The sequence below is a fragment of the Giraffa tippelskirchi genome, chromosome 4 (assembly GCF_054371585.1).
Source record: "Giraffa tippelskirchi isolate mGirTip1 chromosome 4, T2T-mGirTip1v1.2.pri, whole genome shotgun sequence".
Classification (NCBI taxonomy): domain Eukaryota; kingdom Metazoa; phylum Chordata; class Mammalia; order Artiodactyla; family Giraffidae; genus Giraffa; species Giraffa tippelskirchi.
Genome location: NC_137278.1, coordinates 77910106 through 77923005, shown reverse-complemented (window position 1 = coordinate 77923005; position 12900 = coordinate 77910106). Strand labels below are relative to the sequence as shown.

General features: G+C 41.8%; 1 long non-coding RNA gene across 1 annotated transcript in view; it reads right to left on the bottom strand.

Annotated features, from left to right (window-relative positions):
- The window catches only part of LOC145503533 (uncharacterized), a 289346-nt gene that overhangs the window by 146941 nt on the left and 129505 nt on the right, over positions 1–12900 (bottom strand). Inside the window, exon 5 of the long non-coding RNA XR_014051546.1 lies at positions 2626–2709. This is a non-coding gene — a long non-coding RNA (uncharacterized LOC145503533). The remainder of the gene's footprint in view (positions 1–2625; positions 2710–12900) is intronic.

The following is a 12900-nucleotide window of genomic DNA, read 5'->3' as shown; positions in this document are numbered from 1 at the left end:
GAGGGCTTCAGATTCTTAATAGGAGAACTACCCTCTGTTCAATAGAGGTTTTTAAACTGAAGTAGAGTTGATTTACAATATCATGTTAGTTTCAGGTTTATAGAAAAGTGATTCAGCTATCTTTTTCAGATTTTTTTCCATTATAGGCTAGTACAGGATATTGCATATGATTCCTTGCACTATATACTGAATCCTTGTTGCTTATCTATTTTCTGTAAGTAGCTTGTATCTGCTAATCCCCTACTCCTAATTTATCCCCTACCTCCTTTTCCCCTTTGGTAATCATAAGTTTGTTTTCTGTGTCTGTGAGTCTGTTTCTGTTTTGTCTATAGAGTCATTTGTATTATTTTTTAGATGCCACATATAAGTGGTATAGTATTTTTCTTTGTCTGTCTGACTTACTTCACTAAGTACAATATTCTCTTGGTCCATCCATGTTGCTACAAATGGGGATTTTCCATTTTTATTTATGGCTGAGTAATAGTCCATTGTGTATATTCACCACATCTATATAGGTTCTTCTAGTCAAAATATACCTACTCTGTGCCACTTCCTGTGCTTGGCACTGGGGGTGCAGGAATGAATAATACACAGTCTCTGTTCTCAACAAGGGCTTCCCAGGTGGCGCTAGTGGTAAAGAAGCTGCCTCCCAATGCCAGAGACATAACAGACACAGGTTCGATCCCAGGGTCGGGAAGATCTGCTGGAGAAGGGCATGGCAACCCACTTCAGTATTCTTGCCTGGAGAATCCCATGAACAGAGGAGCCTGACAGGCTACAGTCCATGGGTTGCAAAGAGTTGGACGTGACTAACGTGACTTAGCATGCGTGCCCATTCTCAACAAGTGCAAATTCTAGTAGAGAAAGGAAACCATTCATATAAATAATTAATCACCACAGGTTTTGCTAGAGATATGAGGAACTGTTTGATATAATGGAAAGAACATGGTTTTTGGAATCAGAGAGATTAGGGTTCAAATCTCACTTCTTCAATGCATTCAGCTCTCCTGCCTTTAGAAAAGTTGCTACATCAAAGAACAGTGACTTCCTTATAGAAGCAGAATGCTACCCCATGCAGTGCTGAGAGGCTCCATGGCTGCTAGGAGAGGGTATCTGATCAGAGCATTCTCCTCCCCTGTGCTCCTCTTAGAGGACGTGTGGTGGGGAATTTTAGTGACAAAGATTAGAAATGACATATGTCAGGTACTTGGTACAATGGCTCGCATGTCATAAGGCATTTGATAAATGATAGTTATCACTGTTGACAACTACTGGGAAAACACCATATCTCCTGTCTCTGGGCTATTTCAATAACCACCAAGCTCCAATCTCCCCTCCCACTGAGTCTCCTTGGAGCACCCCAGGAGAGCTCTTTCTGCAAAGCAAAGCTGATCTGTTAATGATCTGCTTTAAATGCTTAGTACCTCCATCTCCCAGTTCTATCTTCTTGGCAGACTTGTGGGCACTACAGTGCTCAGCACTCTCACCACCACCCTCCCTCTGCTCCTTGCAGAGCAACTTCCCTACCATGCCTTGCTTCCTCCTGCTCCCTGATTTTGGACATTCCGTTCCCTTCCAGTCCAACCACCTCTGCTTGTTGAAATCCCCTTGAGGAGCCACACTCTAGCCATAGTATCCTACAAACTACTAGCAGACTCAAACCTCCGCCCAACTGTTCTCTCCACTTTCCTGTTTGTCCCTGTCTAATTCATTCTTCAAAATGCAACCAGCCTTGTTTGTATACAGTAATCCCATTATGGCACTCACTTCCTTAAAACCTTCAGTGATTGTGTTCCCATCATAGTTGAGTGAAATCTGTCCCCCGACCATGGCCTGCGAGGCCCTGCCTGATCTGACCCCTCACTTTGTCTCCCTTGGTCACTGCACTCCAGCCACACTGACCGTCTGTAGCTATTCCAACCTCAAGCCTTTCCTGGCTCATGTGAGCACCAGCTCCTGCTTCAAGAATCCTGGACACCTGTCCTTAGCGGGCCTCATACCCACTCCTTCTCCCCTGCTCAGCTCCAGGACCTCATCCTCTTGAGACCCTTTCCCATCTCCCCAGACTGAATCATGGCTCTGTGATTCTCTCTCATCCTACCCTGCTCTTTTCCTTCATAATATGAATTATAATCTGAAATTACTGAACAAACTTCTTTCCCTCTAGATTGTAAATTTCACAAGGATGGAACCTTAGCCCTGGGCAGGAAGTCCAGAGTCCCACACACAGGTCTGTGGAGCAGATGTCTCTATGAAGGTTTCCCAGAGCCCACCACCCTCCCCCTGCCCCCGTCCATATGACACACTGCTCCGTGGCATTTTGTTTGTATGTCAGTCTCTCCCCACAAGAATGTGAGCCTCTTGACACCAGGGCTATTCTTCTGCGTCTTCCTGCCAAAGCAAAGCACCACCCCCCTACTCTCCCACATCTGGCATAAAGATGAACTCATGAAGGCACAGTGTTCTGAAACCTGCAGATAAAAAAATGTAAAAATCCCTGCCTTCAGATAACAGTGTGACCAAATGCAAAAAAAACTAAATAAACTTACTAAATATACTTAAAATGTCTGCAGTCATTAAGAGCTCAAAGTGAAGTAATATTGGCACTAAATAGCCATAGCCTACCTTCCTCCTGAGAGATGGTCAGCTTAGTTTTCTACCGTGCTGATGCCTCCCATATCCTGAGAAAAGAAGATCTTGTTCACGGACCTAGAAGAAGAGAAGGAGAAAACAACATTAGGAGAAGAGAAGGAAAGGAGGTCAGGAAAAAAGGCAAGAAGAAGCAACATGGCAAGGTGCAGAATGCTGAGCTCTGACGTCAGACCATGTGGATGACACCCTGCCTCACTCCTGCCCTCAGGCAGGTCCCTGGGCCTCTTTAATCCTACGTTTTCTCAGCTGAAAGATGAAGACAGAGTTGTCTCATTAGCTTGTCCTAAGAACTAGATCACGTAAAGCGTGTCTGGCCTGGATGTGGAAGCACCGAGAAGTCCATGTCCATAGTTCCCATCCACGTGTATTTGCTCATCCAAGCATTTACTCAGCTCCTACTGTGTGCCACAAATGGCAAAGGCTGCCAGGAGAGCAAAAAGCAAACATGTTTTCATGGAGCCTACAGTCTCTTTGGGGACATAAATGTTCCAATAACCAAAGGCAAACCTGCACCTGCAGTTCGTGCCACAGAGGAGATGGCGCTGTGAGCCCCCGTCACCACGGAGCGAGGCCGAGACCCAGGGCAGGCTCTGCAGCCAGCTGGCCTTGGTTTGACTTCTAGCACTACCACTAATCAGGCAGGTAACCTTGAGCAAGTCGGTGTACTTACCTCGTTATGTTTCTGTTTGCTTATCTGTAAGACAGGGGTAACAGTAGCATATCTACTACATAGGGTTGTTATGAAGATTAAATAAGCTGAGTTAACATAGAGAGGACTGGTGCCTGATAACTACTATATAAGGATTTGCTGTTTCATTATTATTACTTTACCTAACTGGGGTGGTTAAGAAAAAAAAAAGAATTCCTAAGAAGTAATATCTGAACTGAGGAAAGGTTAATAGTGTTAACCAGATGAAATGGAGGAGAGAAAAGCACAGGCAAGTGTCCACAGGTGGAAAGGATAGTAGCAAACCCAAGGAACTAATGCCAGGATATTGGAACTGCAGCTGAGAAATGAAGACAGACCAGGCAGGACTGTGTAAGTAGTGGTCAAGAGTTTCACCCTGACCCTACAGGCAATGAGAGAGCAGGCAGACCACTCTAACTTCAGGGTAGAGAAGGGACTAGCGAAGGGACAGAGTGAATGCAGGTCCACCACTGGGAGTTCACTGTAGAGATCTCGAAGGAATTAGGATGTCGTGGACAAGAGGGATGGTAAATACAGATGATAAGACATGGAATGGATTTAAGAGATGTTTTGAAAATAAAACTGAACAAGACTGGGTGAACAGGTCAAAAAGCAGAGAGAGAGATACCCAGCATGGCTCCTAGGTACCTGGCTTAACAAAACTGCATGGATGGTGGAGCCATGCACTGAGACGGAGAACTGATCCCTACAAGAATAGCATGGATGTAACAGAGGTTACAGAGAAGGCAATGGCACCCCACTCCAGTACTCTTGCCTGGAGAATCCCATGGACGGAGGAGCCTGGTAGGCTGCAGTCCATGGGGTCGCAAAGAGTCGGACACGACTGAGTGACTTCACTTTCACTTTTCACTTTCATGCACTGGAGAAGGAAATGGCAACCCACTACAGTGTTCTTGCCTGGAAAATTCCAGGGACGGCGGAGCCTGGTAGGCTGCCGTCTATGGGGTCGCACAGAGTCGGACACGACTGAAGCGACTTAGCAGCAGTAGCAGCAGCAACAGAGGTTAGGAGTGCCAGCTAAGTAACAATGTGTGTGAGTGATCATAGGGCCAGGAATCTGGGTGCTCTTCCCTTGGAGAGGTCACCTGACCTAGGTATCTCATATTCCATTCAGAGTTCTGCAGACAGGGAGATCATCCAAAGGTCATCTATATTTGGCCATGGGACACAGCGATATGCTAACACTGTACACTTAACCTGCTCTTTCTAACCCAGACAGTCCTCCACCTCAGGCTCCTCTCAGTAGCCTGAGACCAGCAAGAGGAGAAAGGAGAAGTTTCTAAAGAGATGCTCCACTGAAGCTCAGAAATGACTGTATCTTCACAGGGCACCAGAACAAAACCAGGCTCTCCTTGGTATACAAAGAATGCAGGCACGTTGCCATGGGAACAGTCAATGGATTTTCACATCATTACTATTTCTAGCTGCTCTTGCTCAAGCACTTACAGTATGCCAGCGACTTCCTTTACATTGTCACCTTCACACAGCACTATGGCGACGGGAAGAGGATTGAGAGAGAGTAATTTACTGAGGTTACACAGCCACGTGTGACAGAGCAGGAATTTGGACCTATGTCTGCATGACTCTGAGGTCAATCATCTTTTTTTAACCCTAGTGAACTTCTTTGACTGAGCAACACTTACACACTGACTCCCATATGCAAAACAGACATTTTCAGGTGGTTCAACACATGTCAGATGAAACCCTTGGCCACATAATAGAACAAAGCTAGCTAGCCTCTACGGAGATCAAAACCACGACCTTGTCCTTATTTGATCATTCTGCTAACAAAGTGCTTGAGGCAAACAAACTTGCCATCACATGGCTATCAACCATTTTATTTCCCTTCACATTGTGTAGTTTGCTCATTTATTCAAAAAGCTCAGCCTTTCAAAATAAGCCACCAATGGAAGAGAGACAAGTGATGCTTCTACAAATTATCAGATGGAAAGACTTGTTAAGGATTTGTTAAGGACTTAAAAGGTAGTGGGTAAAGGGCTGGAAACCTACCTTCAGAGATGACCAGAACCCTCAGAGATGGACAGGTCCTGGCCCTCGGGAAAAGGGTACCTCTACGGGCCTTGCCATGTGCTCACACTGCCACCTGCTGGACATCACACGCATCTCCACTTCCCCATAAGTGTCCACCTGGAGACCCACACGGCCTACCCTGCAGATTGATTGCTCACACTTGATCGCCTCTTTTTTGCATTTTACGGTGTCATACGCAAGAGGAACTCTGATTTTCTGACCCAAAACTCTTTACAGCCTGATAACAAAAGAAAGGAAAAGAGGAACCCACGCATATTCTGTTGGTGGAGGGGAGCCAAGAGCACAAGGGAACATTCTGTGAGGAAGCCAGGGCAGGGGGAGGCGGTGACGGGGAGGCCATGTGAACTTGGGAGGGCACCTAGGAAAGACCTCTGCACCTGAAAATCCATTTGTCTACTCTTCAGAATCTCAAGGTTCTTTGGCCACAGAGCTAACAAAAAATCCCTTTTAAATATAGTGTGATGTATTCTTCCATGCATATTTTCTTTTCCTTTAAGCACAGCTTGCGGTGCTAAGGGCAGGGTGGGCTTCCAGCTTCAGAACACAATGCTATTATTTTCTGAGATGGCAAGCAGCAGTCTTTCTCTTTAAAAGAATTATAATCTTCCCCTTTCTTTCACTCACAGCATGAAAATAGATTACTGTGCTCGAGCATTTTAAAAATTAAAGGCTTAGATGGCACATGCTGATCAAAAGCTGATCTTCAAATACCTCTTTCCAGCAACTATTACATTTTTTTAAGTTGCCTTTTTCATTTTTCTTTGATTTACTTCATGTGGCATTGCATAAATGCAACAGACTGAAAGGCTTCTCTTATTCCAAATTAGGATGTTAAACCCCATTTTCTTTTAATGTTATAAGTTTGGAATACAAAGATGAGTTAGAGAGTTCAGTTCAGTCGCTCAGTCATGTCCGACTCTTTGGGACCCCATGGACACCAGGCTTCCCTGTCCATCATCAACTCCCAGAGCTTGCTCAAATTCATGTCCACTAAGTCGGTGATGCCATCCCACTATCTCATCCTCTGTCGTCCCCTTCTCCTTCTGCTTTCAATCCTTCCCAGCATCAGGGTCTTTTCCAATGAGTTCTTTACATCAGGTGACCAAAGTATTGGAGTTTCAGCCTCAGCATCAGTCCTTCCAATGAATATTCAGGACTGGTTTCCTTTAAGATGGACTGGTTGGATCTCCGTGCTGTCCAAGGAACTCTCAAGAGTCTTCTCCGACACCACAGTTCAAAAGCATCAATTCGTTGGTGCTCAGTTTTCTTTATAGTCCTGCTCTCACATCCATACATGACTACTGGAAAAACCATAGCTTTCACTAGATGGGCCTTTGGTGGTAAAGTAATGTCTCTGCTTTTTAATATGCTATCTAGGTTGGTCATAACTTTTCCTCCAAGGAGCAAGCATCTTTTAATTTTAAGGCTGCAGTCACCATCTGCAGTGATTTTGGAGACCAAAAATATAGTCTGTCACTGTTTCCAGTTCCCCATCTATCTGCCATGAAGTGATGGGACCAGATGCCATGATCTTAGTTTTCTGAATGTTGAGTTTTAAGACAATTTTTTCACTCTCCTCTTTCACTTTCATCAAGAGGCTCTTTAGTTCTTCTTTGCTTTCTGCCATAAGAGTGGTGTCATCTACATATCTGACATTATTGATATTTCTCCCGGCAACCTTGATTCCAGCTTGTGCTTCCTCCAGCCCAGCGTTTCACATGATGTACTCTGCATATAAGTTAAATAAGCACGGTGACAATATACAGCCTTGATGTACTCCTTTCCCGATTTGGAACCAGTCTGTTGTTCCATGTCCAGTTCTAACTGTTCCTTCTTGACCTGCATACAGATTTCTCAGGAGACAGGTCAGGTGGTCTGGTATTCCCATCTCTTTAAGAATTTTCCACAGTTGGCTGTGATCCACACAGTCAAGGCTTTGGCATAGTCAAAAAGCATAAATAGATGTTTTTCTGGAACTCTTTCGCTTTTTTGATGATCCAGCAGATGTTGGCAATTTGATCTCTGGTTCCTCTGCCTTTTGTAAAATCAGCTTGAATATCTGGAAGTTCACAGTTTCCGTATTGCTGAAACCTGGCTTGGAGAATTTTGAGCATTACTTTGTCAGCATGTGAGATGAGTGCAATTGTGCGGTAGTTTGAGCATTCTTTGGCATTGTCTTTCTTTGGGATTGGAATGAAAACTGATCTTTTCCAGTCCTGTGGCCACTGCTGAGTTTTCCAAATTTGCTGGCATATTGAGTGCAGCACTTTCACAGCACCATCTCTTAGGATTTGAAATAGCTCAACTGGAATTCCATCACCTCCACTAGCTTCGTTCATAGTGATGCTTCCTAAGGCCCACTTGACTTCACATTCCAGGATGTCTGGCTCTAGGTGAGTGATCACACCATAGTGATTATCTGGGTCGTGAAAATCTTTTTTGTACAGTTCTTCTGTGTATTCTTGTCACCTCTTCTTAATATCTTCTGCTTCTGTTAGGTCCATACTATTTCTGTCAGTCAGGGACCTATCTAGTGACATGTCCTTCATAGGTTTAAGGTTCAATGACTCAAATAAATTAGAATCATTCTCTGAATCCACTTTGCAAAGGAAGACACTGAACGATTCTTGCCTTTCCAGATTTCCAGAACCTTTTGATAACAGAAGAGAATCTGGAATTTCTCAACCAGTTTTCAGATTGTTTTCATGAATCACTGAAGCCCACTACTGCCTTCTGATTTAATGCACAGAATTAAAATCACAACGTCTCCCCAGGTGGTTTCACTTATTCCCATGGCCTCAAACACATCTGAATGTCACAACTTTCAAGCCCATGTCTTTAGTTTCCAACACTCACCTGAGGTCTAGACCAATCTTTCTAACCACCCACTAGATATTTCACCCTGGATGTCCCATGGGCACCTTAAATTCTTTGTGTCTAATCTCAGACTTGGTCATCCCAGCCCCTTCTCTCAAAGCTGCTCTTCCTTCATGTAATCATTCTAGGTAATGGCAAAGCTACCCACTCCATTATATAAACCCAAACCCCAAATGTCTCCTGATACCCTAGCCTTAATGTATGATTGCTTTCTAAATGCTATTACATCTATACCTAATAGAACTATTTACTCTCTTCTCTTCAGCTTTACTGACACTGCCTTTGCACCTTCTAATATTGAAACACCCTTGCAACTATCTACCTTTCACCACACTTAGTGCTGTGTTTTTCATCCTTTACATTCAGAAATACAAAAATGATCACATCACAACACATAAAAGAAAAATTTGATAAATTGGAATTTATCAAAATTTAAAACTTTTGCTCTGAAAAAGATCCTGTTAAAAGGATGATGAGACAAACTATAGACCAGAAGAAAGCATTCACAGTCACATACCCAACAAAGAACTTGCATCTGGAATATATAAAGAATCCTCAAAACTTAACAATAGAAAAACAAACAATTGAACTCAAAAATGGTCAAAAGGTATGCACAGACGAGCATATACAGATGGAAAATAAGCACATGAAAAGGTGTATATCATAAGTCATTAGAATAATGCAAATTAAGACTACAATAAGATATCATTACCTCTATCAGAATGACTAAAAATAAAAGAACTATGATAACACCAAATCTAGGGGAGGATGTGGAGAAATGGGATTACTAGTGAGAATGCAAAATGGTAGAGCCACTCTGGAAAACATTTTGACATTTCCTTTTAAAACTAAAATAGACTTACACCAACAGACCTCACAGTTGCACTCTTGGGCATATACAGCAGAGAAATTAATACTTGTTTTCACACAGAAATTTAGATACAAATGTCATAGTAGCTTCATTTTCAATAACCAAAAACTACCCAAATGCCCTTCAATAAGTGAATGCTTGATCAAATTGTAGTACAGACAGCCCATGGAATACTACTCAGTATTAAAAAAGAATGAACCTCAACAAAATTATGTTGAATATAAAAAGTTTGTCATATAAATTTTACATATATATATAAAATAGATAACTAATAGGAACCTGCTGTATATCCCACGGAACTCTACTCAATACTCTGTAATGCCCTATATGGGGAAGAACCTAAAAAAGAGTGGATATAAATATCTGTGTAACTGATTCACTTTGCTGCACGGTAGAATATATGAGCTTCCCATGTGGCACAGTGGTAAAGAATCTGCCTGCCAATGCAGGAGACACAAGAGATGCGGGTTCGATCTCTGGGTTGGGAAAGATTTCTGGAGCAGGAAGTGGCAACCCACTCCAGTATTCTCGCCTGGGAAATCCCATGGACAGAGGAGCCTGGCAGGCTACAGTCTATGGGGTTGCAAAAAGTCAGACATGACTGAGCGACTGAGCCTGCACACACAGAAACTAACACAACGCTGTAAATCAACTCTACTCCATAAAAATTAATTTTTAAAAAGTTTAGGTCACAGGACGTATTTTGCAAGATTCAATTTATGTGAAATTTATGAAATGGCAAAATGATACAAATGAAGAAGAGATTAATGGTTACCAGGGTTTAGAAATATGTGAGGGAGGAGATGGGCAAGGTTATAAAAGGCTAACATGAGAAAATCTTGCAGTAATGGTACAGTGAAAAATCTTGGTTGTAATGGTGGTTATGCTATGCTACAAGCATAATAAAATTGCATAGCAACACACACACACAAATAAGATGAATTAGTGCACATATTAGCTGGTGAAATTGAATAAGGAGATTATGCCAATGTTAATTTCCTGGTTTTCATTTTACACTATAGTTATGCCAGATGTTCACATTAAGAGAGGCTGGATAAAGGGCACACAGGACCTCCCTGGATATTTCTTTGCATCTTCCTATAAATCTGTATACTTATTTCAAAATAAATTTTTAAATAACTACCTGGGGATAAATGGAGGGGAGGGATAAATTGGGAGACTGGGATTGACATATACACACTACTATATATAAAACAGATAATAAGGATCTACTGTATAGCACAAGGAATTCCACTCAATACTCTGTAATGACTTACATGGGGAAAGAATTTTTAACAGAACATATATTACATGTATGTATAACTAATTCACTTTGCTGTATACCTGAAACTAACACAACATTGTAAATCAACTATTTTCCCACCTCATGGACTATAGCCCACCAGGCTCCTCTGCCCATGGGATTTCCCAGGCAAGAATACTGGAGCGGGTTGCCATTCCCTTCTCTAGAGGATTTTCCCCACCAAGGGATTGAACTCCACCCAGGGATCAAACTCAGGTCTCCTGCATTGCACGCAGATTCTTTATTCCAATTTTGTTTAAAAAATTAAGTTTTAAACAATTGATTATGTCACTCCCTTCAGAAGTTATTTGTAGCTCTCATTATTCATAGAATAAACATTTATCTATACATATAAAGTCCTCCATTCCAACTTTACTTTTCATTAATTGTAGTTTTGCTGTCTTTCATCTTTTTACTGAGTATGCTAAAATGTCCACCATTTTTTAGATGTTTGCCTTTTACTTCCAGGATTACAGGAAAAAAATGCATACAACCTGAAAATTCTCAAATTTTCTAGAGTTGGACATTCTGAACATATTCCAAGGCCACTTAGTAAGTCTTTGCACGTCTAAGACTCATTAATTTATGCAAAAGCCACCCATTCTAGATACTAAAGGCTTCAAGCAATTTCTCCAAAGAGAAAGAAAAGATGAGGTACTGTGATAAAGCTAATAAAAGAGTGAGAATTATGACAGCACATCAAGCATGGGAAATTGTGAAAGGAGTACACAGCACTAGGAAATATTTCTTCATTGTTTATTTTGCTCCTTTCACAAATGCAGTGTATTAGTTTCCCAGGGCTACAGTAAGTAACAAAGAACCACAAACTGGGTAGCTTAAACAGCAGGAATCTCTGTCTCAGTTATGGAGGCTAAAACCAGGATGTTGGCAGGGTTGGTTCCCTTTTAAGAGTTGGAAGGAAGAATCCATTCCATCCCCTCGGCTAGCTTTCAGTGGTTTGCTGGCAATCTATGGCTTATAGGAGTTATCACCCCAACTTTTGCCTTTACTTTCACATGAGAGTCTCCCTGTGTGTACATCTCTGTGTCCAAATGTCCTTTCTTTTTAATATATAACAATCATATTGAATTAAGGGCCAACCGTACTCCAATATGACTTCATCTTAACTAATTACATTCTATTTTCAAAAAGGATCACAACCTGAGGCCCTGGGGGCTGTCATGTCAACATATGAATTTGGGAGGAAAAACAATTCAGCCTATAACACCCAGAAAGCACTAGTAAGCAAGAAAACTGTTCCTTCTTCTGTTTGAATGAGTAGATAGTCCCAGCAGTCCCCAACCTTTTTGATACCAGGGACCAGTTTTGTGGAAGAAAATTTGTCCACAGACCAGGAGTCAGGGGGAGATGGTTTCAGGATGATTCACGAGCATTACATTTATTGTGCGCTTTTTTTCTATTATTATTATATCAATTCCAACTCAGATCATCAGGCATTAGATCCCAGTGGCTGGGGACCCCACATACACGTCAATAGTATGCCCGGTAGCAGAGGGCACACAGAATTTGCTGGGAAAACCAGGGCTTACTGTGAAGATTCGTATACTCATCACATAAGAAGAAATTTAACAAGCATATGAGTGTGCCTGACACTGTATTAGAAGATACTTGATGCCTGCCAAATATGCAGGTTGGATCATCCCGAAATCAAGCTGCTAGTCACACAGTAATAATATTCCAGTGTATGTTGCTGACTCACCTTGTAGCTGACTTAGAATCACAAATTATCTACAAAGATTTTAAATGTGAAAAAAAATGCTTACTTATTGGAAACAATCCATAATTGATAAATAATTCATTTAGCTTTTAAGAGCCAAATTGCTTAATCTAATCAATTGTGGCCAGGCATTGCAAGAAGACAGTGGATTGTTAATGTATATATTAAACAATACCAGATTATATTGCTTGCAAATACAAAGTAAATTTTTTTCCTTCACACAATAAAAGTAAATTTTTCTCCTTAACAGTCTTCCATTTTCCAAGGTTAGAGAGAGCAGCAATTTTTAAAAAGCATTTAATTGATTTAAATGGCCTACCACCTGGATTTCACAGCTTTTCTACTTTTGCTTATCACCACAGGGTGCCTTAAACCTAGTTGTAAGTCACAGTGACTGGACACAAGAAGGACAGGAAGGTACTTCACAAAGCCAAGCTTGTGAAGCAAACAAGCCTCTTATCTGTGGGGAATACAGAGCTCCTCTCAAATTTCATTCATCCTCAGATCGATCACTGAGTCCATGAAGGTCACTGGAGGGAAGTGGTACCACTGCTGTGGCCACGTTTCCCTCTGAGTAAGAAAGTAAAACAAGCAAAATGTCTTTAAGACTCTACAGCAGTTCTAAAGCACCAAAAGTCCCTGAGGGCTAATAACGAATAGATTAACCATGGGGAAAATTGGAGGTAATAAATCATAAT